Genomic DNA, 10,893 nt, shown 5'->3' on the forward strand with positions numbered 1-10,893 from the left:
TACGTTTAAAACCCTCTAGAAGTTAATAGTAGATTAGAGGTCTATTTAAATCCCTCTCTACGTTTAAGAAAGCATTATCTATATTAAATTACTATACTTTAAGATTAAATTAAGCAGCTAGAGCTATTATAATGCAAAAAGTTTTTATAGTAAAAGTCACTATATATATATTTTCTAAAGTGCTCTTTTTCTAGAGGTCTCCTTATATATAGATCCTAGCCTTAAAATGCTCTAAATTACTATTCGTATTAACCTTATATATAAATACCTACTTTAGGGGTAAAGGTCTTAATTATATAGATCATTAGTTAATTTCTCACTATATCCCTTTTTCTCATAATTTCTTAATCTTAAGTTTTACTACCTCTATAAAGTGCTTATATAGATATTTTAAAAGTATTAGAAGTTCTTTCTAACTTTAGGGAGGTAATTAAAGCTTAAATATATATATATCTCACTCTAAATCCTTATTATTACGCTCCTATTTCTAACTTCTAATATAACTTTATATATATAAGTAAAGTGTTATATATTTAAAAGAACCTTCTTCTATTACCTTTTTTATATCTAGTATAAATATTATAAAAAAGGCCTCCTAGGTATACTAATCCTTAATAAAGAGAACCTTTTCCTAATATTTAATCTTAGAGAATAGCTATTCTAACTTATTTTTCTTATTAGTCATATTAGAATAAATCCTTAAGATATTATTAATAAATAAAATAAAGTCTCTAAATTACTCTAGAAACTATTAATTATATTAGCTTAAATAGCTTACCTTTCTATAATCCTTCTAATTATAAGCTCTCTTTAGAGCCTCTTCTAAGCCTTTTACTTTATATACCTAATTTATAACTCTATACGTTCTATCTTTTAACTTAGAAGGGTCTTTAAGAGGTACTAACGCTCTTTCTTCCTTATCTATATCTAGTACTAATATTCTAAGTTAAACTTAAGGTCTACTATTTTCACTCTAACCTTTATTAGGAGTAATATAAATACTATTATCCCCCTCTAAAATATCTCTAACCTCCTTAGTTTATTTATAAGATTTATTATTAGATATATTTAGTATATCAGCTTCCCCTCTCTAGTTTCTAATTATAACTTAAGGTCCTAAAGTTTATTTAGGGGTAAGAAGACCTCCTAGAGGCTCCTTTTAGGTCTCCTTATATATTATAACGTCTTATAACTATATAACTAAGGTCTCTTACTCTTTAAAAGTATCTTCTACTATATTATCAGCCTATTCTTATATACCTAAAAGCTTAAGTACTAAGTTTAAGAATAACTTAAGCTTTAGTTCTTATTTAATAATATAATATATAATCTTAGCTAATATTACTATATATTTATTCTCTTTTAAGTAAAACTTTAACTTATTAAACTATATATTATATATTATAATTACTCTCTTAAGCATAAGTACTTAGATCCTATATAAGTTATATATATTATTAATATACCTAACTAAGTATCTAATATATCCCTATAAATATACCTTATAATACTTTCTTCTTTATCCTTTTTCTTATTCCTTTTTAAGTAGGTATATATAATAACTATATATATATATCTATCCCTAGTATAGCTAAAGGTCTCTCCTAATTATAGATATATAGAAAGAGGCTTACTACTAGAAGTATTAAGTATACTATTCTTCTTCAACTTAATTTAATAACTTCTAATCAGTCTTTTACTATAAGAATTAGTTAAAAAGATAAATCCCTATAAGAGTTAATTCTAGCTATATTTCTAAGGGAAGATTAGCCCCTTCTCACATCTTAATACCTCTTAAGATTACCTCCTAGCTAGTACGCTCTAAACTACTTATTAGCTCCTTTATATCTACTAAAGGCGTCTTAAGTATAATTCTATTATTCTTTACCTAGCGTTAATAGCGCATACTACTATTAATAGCAATTATAGCTATCTTATTATCCTAGCAGATAACGCAAATCGCTAATTTATATTACTTTCTAACCTATCATTTAAAGTAGAAAAATGCTATAAAGACTTCCTTAAGTAAGTAGCATATTAGAGGGAACCCCTATAACTTACCTAAGTATTTATCTTTAATAATTAGGATATAAAGAGCTCTTAAGATTACTTCAAAAAGGTAATAGAAGATATCCTAGAAGATATAATAATATAGATAAATCACTTTATTTTCTAATTTTAAACGTAAGATAACCTTCTTTATATAAGTTTTAGTATATATTTCATATTATATTTATATTAAGCTATATATCTTCACCCCTTAAACGTTTTTAACTATATATTTAAGAGCCTTAAGGCTTAGATAGCTAGAATGAAGATGCTATAGGTATATATTATCTAACTGATCTTTATAATAGTTATATATATCTTATCTATAAGGGGCTTTTGCTAGCTAGGTTATAGTAATAACATATATAAAACTCACTAGTATACTTTTAAGAGGGTATAAAGAAAGGGAGTTATATTTAAAGAAAACTAAATTATACTTTCAGATCAATATAGTAATAACTACGCTTTAAGTAAGGTTTCCTATACGTAAAGTATAGTTAAGTCTGCAAAACTAAATCTTCTGTATATTAAGTTAACTTTTAGATATAATATTAATATAAAAACCTTTAACGTAAGCGATATCTTTAAGTGTGAGGTTACTTAATACCTATCTATCTTAGCCTTTAAAAATCCCTTTAAGAATGTAAGTTCCCTAGCTTAAAACTAAAATCTAAGTTATACCTACTTCTATAATATCTTTTAGGCTAAACTCTATATAGGAGTTATCTAGTAATAGCAATTTATTATTAACTAAGTATATAGCGCTATAGTTATTATAGACTATACTATATAAGAAGATATATAGTAAGGTAGAGGTATTAAGTAAGTATATCCCTAATATAAACGCTTTAGGAAGGCTTTATAAATTAATTACTATAGCTATAATATTAGATAGAACTCTAGTATTTAACCCCTAACTAGATCCACTATTCTAACCGCTTCTTCCCCTATAGTTTCCACGCTACTAGCCTCTTCTACTATATAAGCTGCCTCTTCTATAGTTAGTATTACTTATCTAGTTTGAGATCTATCCTTTATATATAATTATAGCCTTAGTGTTTATCTACTTACTTTAATTAAGCTTAAAAAGGATTTCTTAAGCTTTATTATTATCTATAGAGATCTAGTAGAACCTATAAGACCTCTTATAAGTATATTCTAGGCGTCTATAAGCCTTAAAGGTCTAGAGATACTCTTCTCTATATAGGTAACTATTAAGATATATATTAGAGGGGTTATTAGACCTCCCTCCTAAAGTAGCAAATAGTATATTTAATCTCTAAGACCTCTTAGTAAGTAAGTACTTATAGGCTAAAGCTGAGAAGATAATCTTATATTACTCTAGAGTGTATATTAGAAACCTTAAACTAGTGTTTATAATAAGCTATATAAGCTTAATATAAGCCTAATCTAGAGTAAGTTAGTATCTAACTACTTTGAGAAAGGTTTATAATATAAGTTCTCCTTAGATCTCTAAGATATTAAGTCTCTTTACTTCTATATAGTAATAATACTACTTTATATACTAAGTAGAAGGGTTAATATTTAAATTAGCCTTCTTAAGCAAATAAAAATAGTTCTTATAGACTATATTAGTAACTATAAGTATAATAAGTATAAGCTATCTCTTAATCTTATATATAAGTACCTATAGAGTTACCTCTAACTAGGTTTTATTATTTAGGATAGCTAATTTAGCGTTAGTTAGAATAAGGTTTAAGACTATCTTATTAACTTATATCTAGAGGTTAAGGTGATATATTAAGAAGGTCTATTAATCTAAAGAGGTTACTATATAATCCTTAACTACTATATTATATTCTAACTTAATATCCTTATAAATAGTAATCTAAGGTATTTATAGAGATTCTAGGAAAGAGGATAATCCCTCTAACCTATTAGGAATAATACTTACTTCCTCCTCACTTCTTTAGGTCTTTATAATTAGATAAGCGTTCTCTAGTACGCTCTTAGTAGCTTCTATTAAATATTTAGCCTCCTCTAGATATTACTTTACTTACTTATTATATTCCTCTTAGTATTTTATATTTAGGAGGGTTTAGTACTTAGTGATAAATTTAGAGATCTTTAGGGTTATAGTTACTTATAAAAGGTTAGTATAATTATCTATATCTAGGTTAATATAATCCTAAAGGCCTCTTAAGTATATATAGAACTTAAAATAGGTATACTATATAGGCTAGTTACTTCTTAATATAAGAATATCTCCTATAAGGGGAATTTTATTATTAGTAGAGGATATAATAGATAAGGATAATAAAGGAATTAATAAAAAGGATAGGAATAGGTTTCCTGTATATAACTTATAGTAGAAAGGTAATTTAAGCTATTAATAGAGCTAAGCTTATAACTCTTATAAGTTATAAGTATATAGGTTATTAGGAATAAAGGTATATTATAAGAGTAATTATTTAGAAGAGTAGTCTATATTACAGGCTAATATCTATACGCGCAGCTTATATAATGCTGTATATTATGTGATAGGTAGTGAGGCTGCAGCTTAGATTAAAGGTATTATAACACTATATATATAAGAGGATATAAAGAATAGGCTTAAGGCCTTATTTAAAGTAGTAGTTAAGTTCTTATACTATAGCTATAAGAACCTTTTTAGCTATATAAAGAGTTATACTATTAAGTTTACGCCCTTAAGTATAGGTTTAAGCTATTACTAAGCTTTAGCTACTATAAATACTATTAGTGTTCTATATTATAGATAACGCCTTTATAATATTATGAATAACGCTCTTATAAATAATAGCGTTATAAATAATACTCTCACTAGTATATTTTATTACTCTACTACCTACCTACCTACTCTCTTCTACTAGGGATAAGTTAAGCTAAGAGTTAATAACTAGTTATACTAAGATTTATTTATTTACTTTATTAAGATTAAGTATAAGTTAAAGTACTACTATTAGGTTTAAAGTATAAGGGAAAAAAATATATAGAGTGAACTATAATACCTACTTATATAGGTTAACTAGACTGCTAATATCCTTAATTATAACCTTATTAAGGTTATAATAGTTTATATAAAGCTTTAAAGATCTATCCTTCTTTAGAATAAAGAGAATTAATACTTCTACTTTACTTATAGAAAGTTAAATCCTCTTATTTACTTTGTTCTTAGTAATATATTAGTAAAGTTATTCTAGTTATTACTTATTAAGAGGATAAATTAATCTATATAGTAATTTCTTATTTTCTTTTAAATTAATTAAGTAGTCTACTTTATTTAAAAGGTTTATTTCTTTTATTATTTATTTATTAAATACTCCCTTTTTAAACTTAAGTTCTTATAATAGCTTTTATTTTCCTCTTTATAAAGCTCTTTAACTTTTATTTCTTTAGAGCTAATATTACTTAATATATATAAGATATATATTTTATAGATATTTTTAATAATTTCCCTTATAAATACTAAACCTTTAGTAAGTATGATCTTATTATATTCCTATTAGTTTATTTATATATTAATAATAATCCTTTTAAACTTTATAGAGCTTTATAAATGTAGTAGATCTCTTATACTTTATAGTTAGGGAATCTTAGTAAAAATCTTATAGATTTTATAAAAATAACTTTTAGAGTTTATAAAAAAGAATATAAGTTTAAATATCTATTTTAGAGAAGCTACATAGCTATTAAATCCCTTAAGTAGAGAGGTTATAATATTAGTTTAAAGCTAAAGTTAATAAGATTAATTTATAAATAACTATTTATATCTATAATAGCTTCTTTCTTAATATACCTCTAAAAAGTAATAACTCTACTTTTTATTATAGTATTAATAAGTATCTTCTCTAGTTTTATAAGTAATATAGAAGTATTTAGATTAAACCTCTAATTTATTTATTTTCTAATAAGTTAAGCTTATTATTATATTCTTCTTCTTCTTTAATCTAAATTATATTTATACTAACTTTCTTAATAAACTATTAGTTTATTATTAGAGTAGTATTTATATCTCTTAGTTTCTTTAGTTTAAAGTAATTAGTAGACTTATACCTCTTATTTCTATAATTATAATAAATAACAAAATAATCCTTTTAGAATATATTATTAGGTTATACTTATATAGCGTAGTAGTATACGCCTAATAGGCCTATATATCACCTAAACGTATAAGCGTTAGTTTAATCTTAGTTATAGGAACCCCTTTTCCTCTCTCCTAATTAGTTAAGGACCTACTATAAAAAGTAGGCCCCTCCTTTAAGGGATCTATATATATAGTAAGGTACTAATAACCTCTAACTAATTATTATATAGTATTATATATATATATATATATATATATTATCTACTTAATTATATATTATATAATATAGCCTAAGTTTTCTTCCTATAAAAGGTTTCTTAGTAGCATATTACTTAGTATTAAGTATTAGTATAGAGTATTAAGGCTTTAAGCCCTCTAGTATAGAGTAAATAGAGGGGGAAGTACCCTTATACTTTCTAATATATTATTAGATTATAGCTAAGCTAATTACTTTTAGTTATCTTTTTATTAAAGTTTCCTATTAGAGGACTAAAAAGTACTTATATATTTCATAACTATATACTTATTTTGAATAGAATCCCTTACTTCTAATTAGTATTTTAGTTTAAACTAACTTAAGTAGTTACTATTAATATATAATATTCTTTTATAATAATAATAATAATATAAGAATAATAATAACGCTTAACTTACTTTAATATTCTATATAAAATAAACTAATAAAGTTTAAGGTATTAAACCTTATATAAAAATACTCTATTTATTATAACTTATAACTATAATATTAATTATATAATATATATAGTTATATAAGTACCTTATATAATTAGTAGTTTAATAGGTTATATTTTAGATTATTTTTCCGCTTACTTTTCCCTATTAGAGGAGGAAACCTATAAAGAATAATAACTAGAGTTATTATGATATATCTATTCCCTTATTATTATTTATATAATTAAATACCTATAAATACTTAGGATTATGACTTTTTATTATAATATAAGTCTATCTATAACTTTATACTATATAGGTATATATTATACCTCTAGATATATTTATATTTATATTAATAAGTTATAAACTTAGCTTAGAGATAACTTCTATTTTTTCTATTTTTTTACCTCCCCCCTATTTACCTATAAAGCCCTACCTCTACTTAAGGGTTATATATATTCAAAATTAATCTTTTAAACGCTTTTCTATCTATATTACTTATTTAGAAGTTAATATACTAGCTAGATTAATAGTTTAGTTCTATAAGATATACTTCTTATAAATCTATATAACTAATCCTATATAAATTAACTATACCTCTATTAATCTTTCCTTAAATAGATAGTTTTTTACTACTATTTTATTTAATTTATATTTTGAAACTATTACTTTAAATTATTTTTTAATTTACTCCTAATTTAGTTTAGATTTATACTTATAGTATAATAGATTTCTTCTTAATTAAGTTATTATATAGGATATATATCTCCTTAGTTAGATAGAAATCTAGCTAAAGAAAATATTAATTAAAGAGAAGGAATAAGAACTACTCTTTTTATTAGTTAAACTTTAACCCTCTAGGTTTATAACTATTATAATATTACTATAAGAACTATTATATTATATATATAATAGCTCTTTATTTATATAACTTTATTATTATTTATCTTATATAAGGTTTATAACTATATATTATAACCTATTAAGGTAATAATAACTAATCTTAAGGTTTAGCTCTTTAAGTTTATAATGTAAATAAGATTTATAAGGTTTTTATAACTTTTATAACTTAATCTCTTTAAACTAACCTTTCTACTTATAACTTAGACTTTTTATATATTAGTCTTATAGATAAGTATAAGAAAAAAGGAGGTAAAGAAGTAGTTAATAATACTACTATTAAGGGTAATAAGAGGAATAAAAAATAAAATAGAAATTAAGAAAATAATAAAAAGAAATATAAAAATAAAATAAGTAAAAAACCTTAGAAAAAATAGAAAGGTTTATATTATAAAAATTATAAGAAAATGAATTATATTAAAGAAAACTATACTTTTCTATATCCTAAAAAAGTACTTAGTTAGTAAAAAAAACCCTCTACTAATACTACTAATACTAAGGATAAAGAAAAAGAAGTAGTTAATATAACTATTATAGATAATATTACCCCCTATATATCTCTTAATAATCCTAAATATTCTACAGATTTAATAGATTTATTTTCTAATAAAGAAGAAGAAGATATTCTCTTTAAAAATATAAGCTATACTACTCCTAATAATATATATAATAATACTAATAATCCTTTTTTAGGTTATTTAATTAACTAATCTTTTATTAAAGAAAAAAGAAAAGTAAGGAGTTATACTAATAAGAATAAAAGAATAGTTAATTTTTATATTAATATTATAGCTATTATTTATATAGTTAATAACTATAGCTTTAAAAAAAATCTTATAAAAATAAATAAAATAATAAAATAAGGAGAAGTAAAAACTCTTACTTCTACTATAAAGGGTAATTTAATGATATATCCTAATAATAGTAATATAATATTAAAAGATATTTATTATATACTTAAACTAAGTATTAATCTACTTAGTTAATCTAAGTTAGATTCTTTAGGTATTACTTCTATTATATAGAAATAACCTATTTTATATAATATTAATAAAGATTATATTATTACTATAGAGGTAAAACGAAATAACTTATATTTCTTCTAATTTCCTATTAATAATAATAATAACTATATATATAATACTATAAATAATAATAATATAAATAATAATAATAATAGCCTCTAACTATAGCATAAACGTCTAGGATATATATATATATAAAGCCTTTTAAAATTAAAGGATAATACTATTATAAATATAGATATAAATAATAATAATAATAATAATAAATTATAGCCTTATAAAGCTTATTATTAAGGTAAATTTATAACTAAGGCTAGTAAAAAATAGGTTTATAATAAAAATCTAGATTACTTAGATTATATAGTTTTAGATTTATATAAGCTTATAATACCTACTACTTATAATAAATATAACCTTTTTATTATCNTTATAACACTTACTACTTATAATAAATATAACCTTTTTATTATCTTTATAGATAAATATATCTATTTTATATAGGGAAAATTACTTAAAAATAAAGAGAAGTATACTATTAGTAAAGCTTTTNTACCTATTTTATATAGGGAAAATTACTTAAAAATAAAGAGAAGTATATTATTAGTAAAGCCTTTCTTAAATTTTAAGCTAAAGTTAATAATAATAATAATTATAAAAGAATAAAAAAAATATCTATTAATAGAGGTAGAGAATTTAATAGTAAATACTTTAAAGTTATATATACTAAAAGTAGTATTAAGTTTATAGTTATAACGTAGCCCCCCTATAAAAAGACTATAGTAAAATTCACCTTATACGTAGGTATAATTCTAGAAATACTATATAGGTATTTTAACTTATACTCTCTACTAATTAAGGAAAATAGTATAGAAACCTTATATATTCCTACTAGTAGGTAAACCCTCTGAATATTATAAAGTCAAACGTACGCCCTAGCTAAATAGACCGGCGGAATAGTAATAGTACTAGCTACGCGGTGTGGGGCTAGCGGCGCTACACATAGTGGGGCTAATCATATTAGGGCTGAACGGGTCACTGAGGCTCTTATAGCGATAGCTTCGCTGAACTCTCTAGTAAGGTTTTATAAACGCTACTATATGAGAGATAACTTCTTAACTAAAGAGGTTATTAGAAGAGGTTCTTATAGCTAGAAGTATAAAAACTCTGCGTATAAGGCCTTATACCTATCCCTCTTCCTCTTTCTCTTCTTAACCTATAATAAATCCTAAAGCTTTATAATATCTACACTATATAAGGAATATAAGAATATTAATCCCCTATAAGGTATACCTTTCTTTAAGGAGATAGCTAAAGCTATTACTATAAAGTATAATATCTATATATTAGATAAAACCCTTAAGTTTAGTATATACTCTACCTCTAATTAGGAGTACTTTATTATAGTAGTATTAGATATAGCCCTTAAGAATACCTCTAAAAGAGACCCTCTCTATACTATAATTAAGGTAATAAATACCCCTTATAGCCTTAAAGTAGAAGCTATATATATCTCTAGCTATCCTAAGGAGTAACCCTTCTTTATATAAGCCCTCTATAATACTAAAGTAGATATAGCTTACGCCTAAGTATAAGCCTAATAAGGCTTATTAGTAAGTACGCCTTATACTAACTAATAGAGAGAGTATTATTAATAATAGTATAGCTATAAAGGCGTTAGCTAGCCTAATTGAATAAGAAGAATAGTAGATAGTAAAGTAGTAATAGAGATAGTATTTAATAGTAGTGTAGGTAATATATAAGAGAGAGGATAAGTTAATAGTTTAGTAGTTAGTAATTAAGTAATTAAGTAATTATAAACTATATTATTATTAAAGTGAAGTTAAAGATTATAAGGTTATCTAGTATAACTGATATATATATATAAGTGCAGCTGTAGTTAGGAGAGCTATAATTATATAACTGAAGGCTATATATATTATTAGGAGGCGTAGAGTTAGGAGGTCTATTGCTCTAAGTAGGTAAAAATCACTATGAACAGCTAGAAGCTCTAAAAGTAGTATAATATATAATAAAAGACCTCTTTATATATATAAACTTAATAAATTTATAAAGTATACGATATATATTATAGTTAATAAAATAAGAACTTTACTATATAATTTAGGTTTATTATACTACTTATAGGGTAAAGCTTTTTATACTACTCTTTATATATAT

The sequence above is a fragment of the Colletotrichum gloeosporioides genome (genome assembly GCF_011800055.1).
Source record: "Colletotrichum gloeosporioides strain Lc1 chromosome Unknown consensus_94, whole genome shotgun sequence".
Classification (NCBI taxonomy): domain Eukaryota; kingdom Fungi; phylum Ascomycota; class Sordariomycetes; order Glomerellales; family Glomerellaceae; genus Colletotrichum; species Colletotrichum gloeosporioides.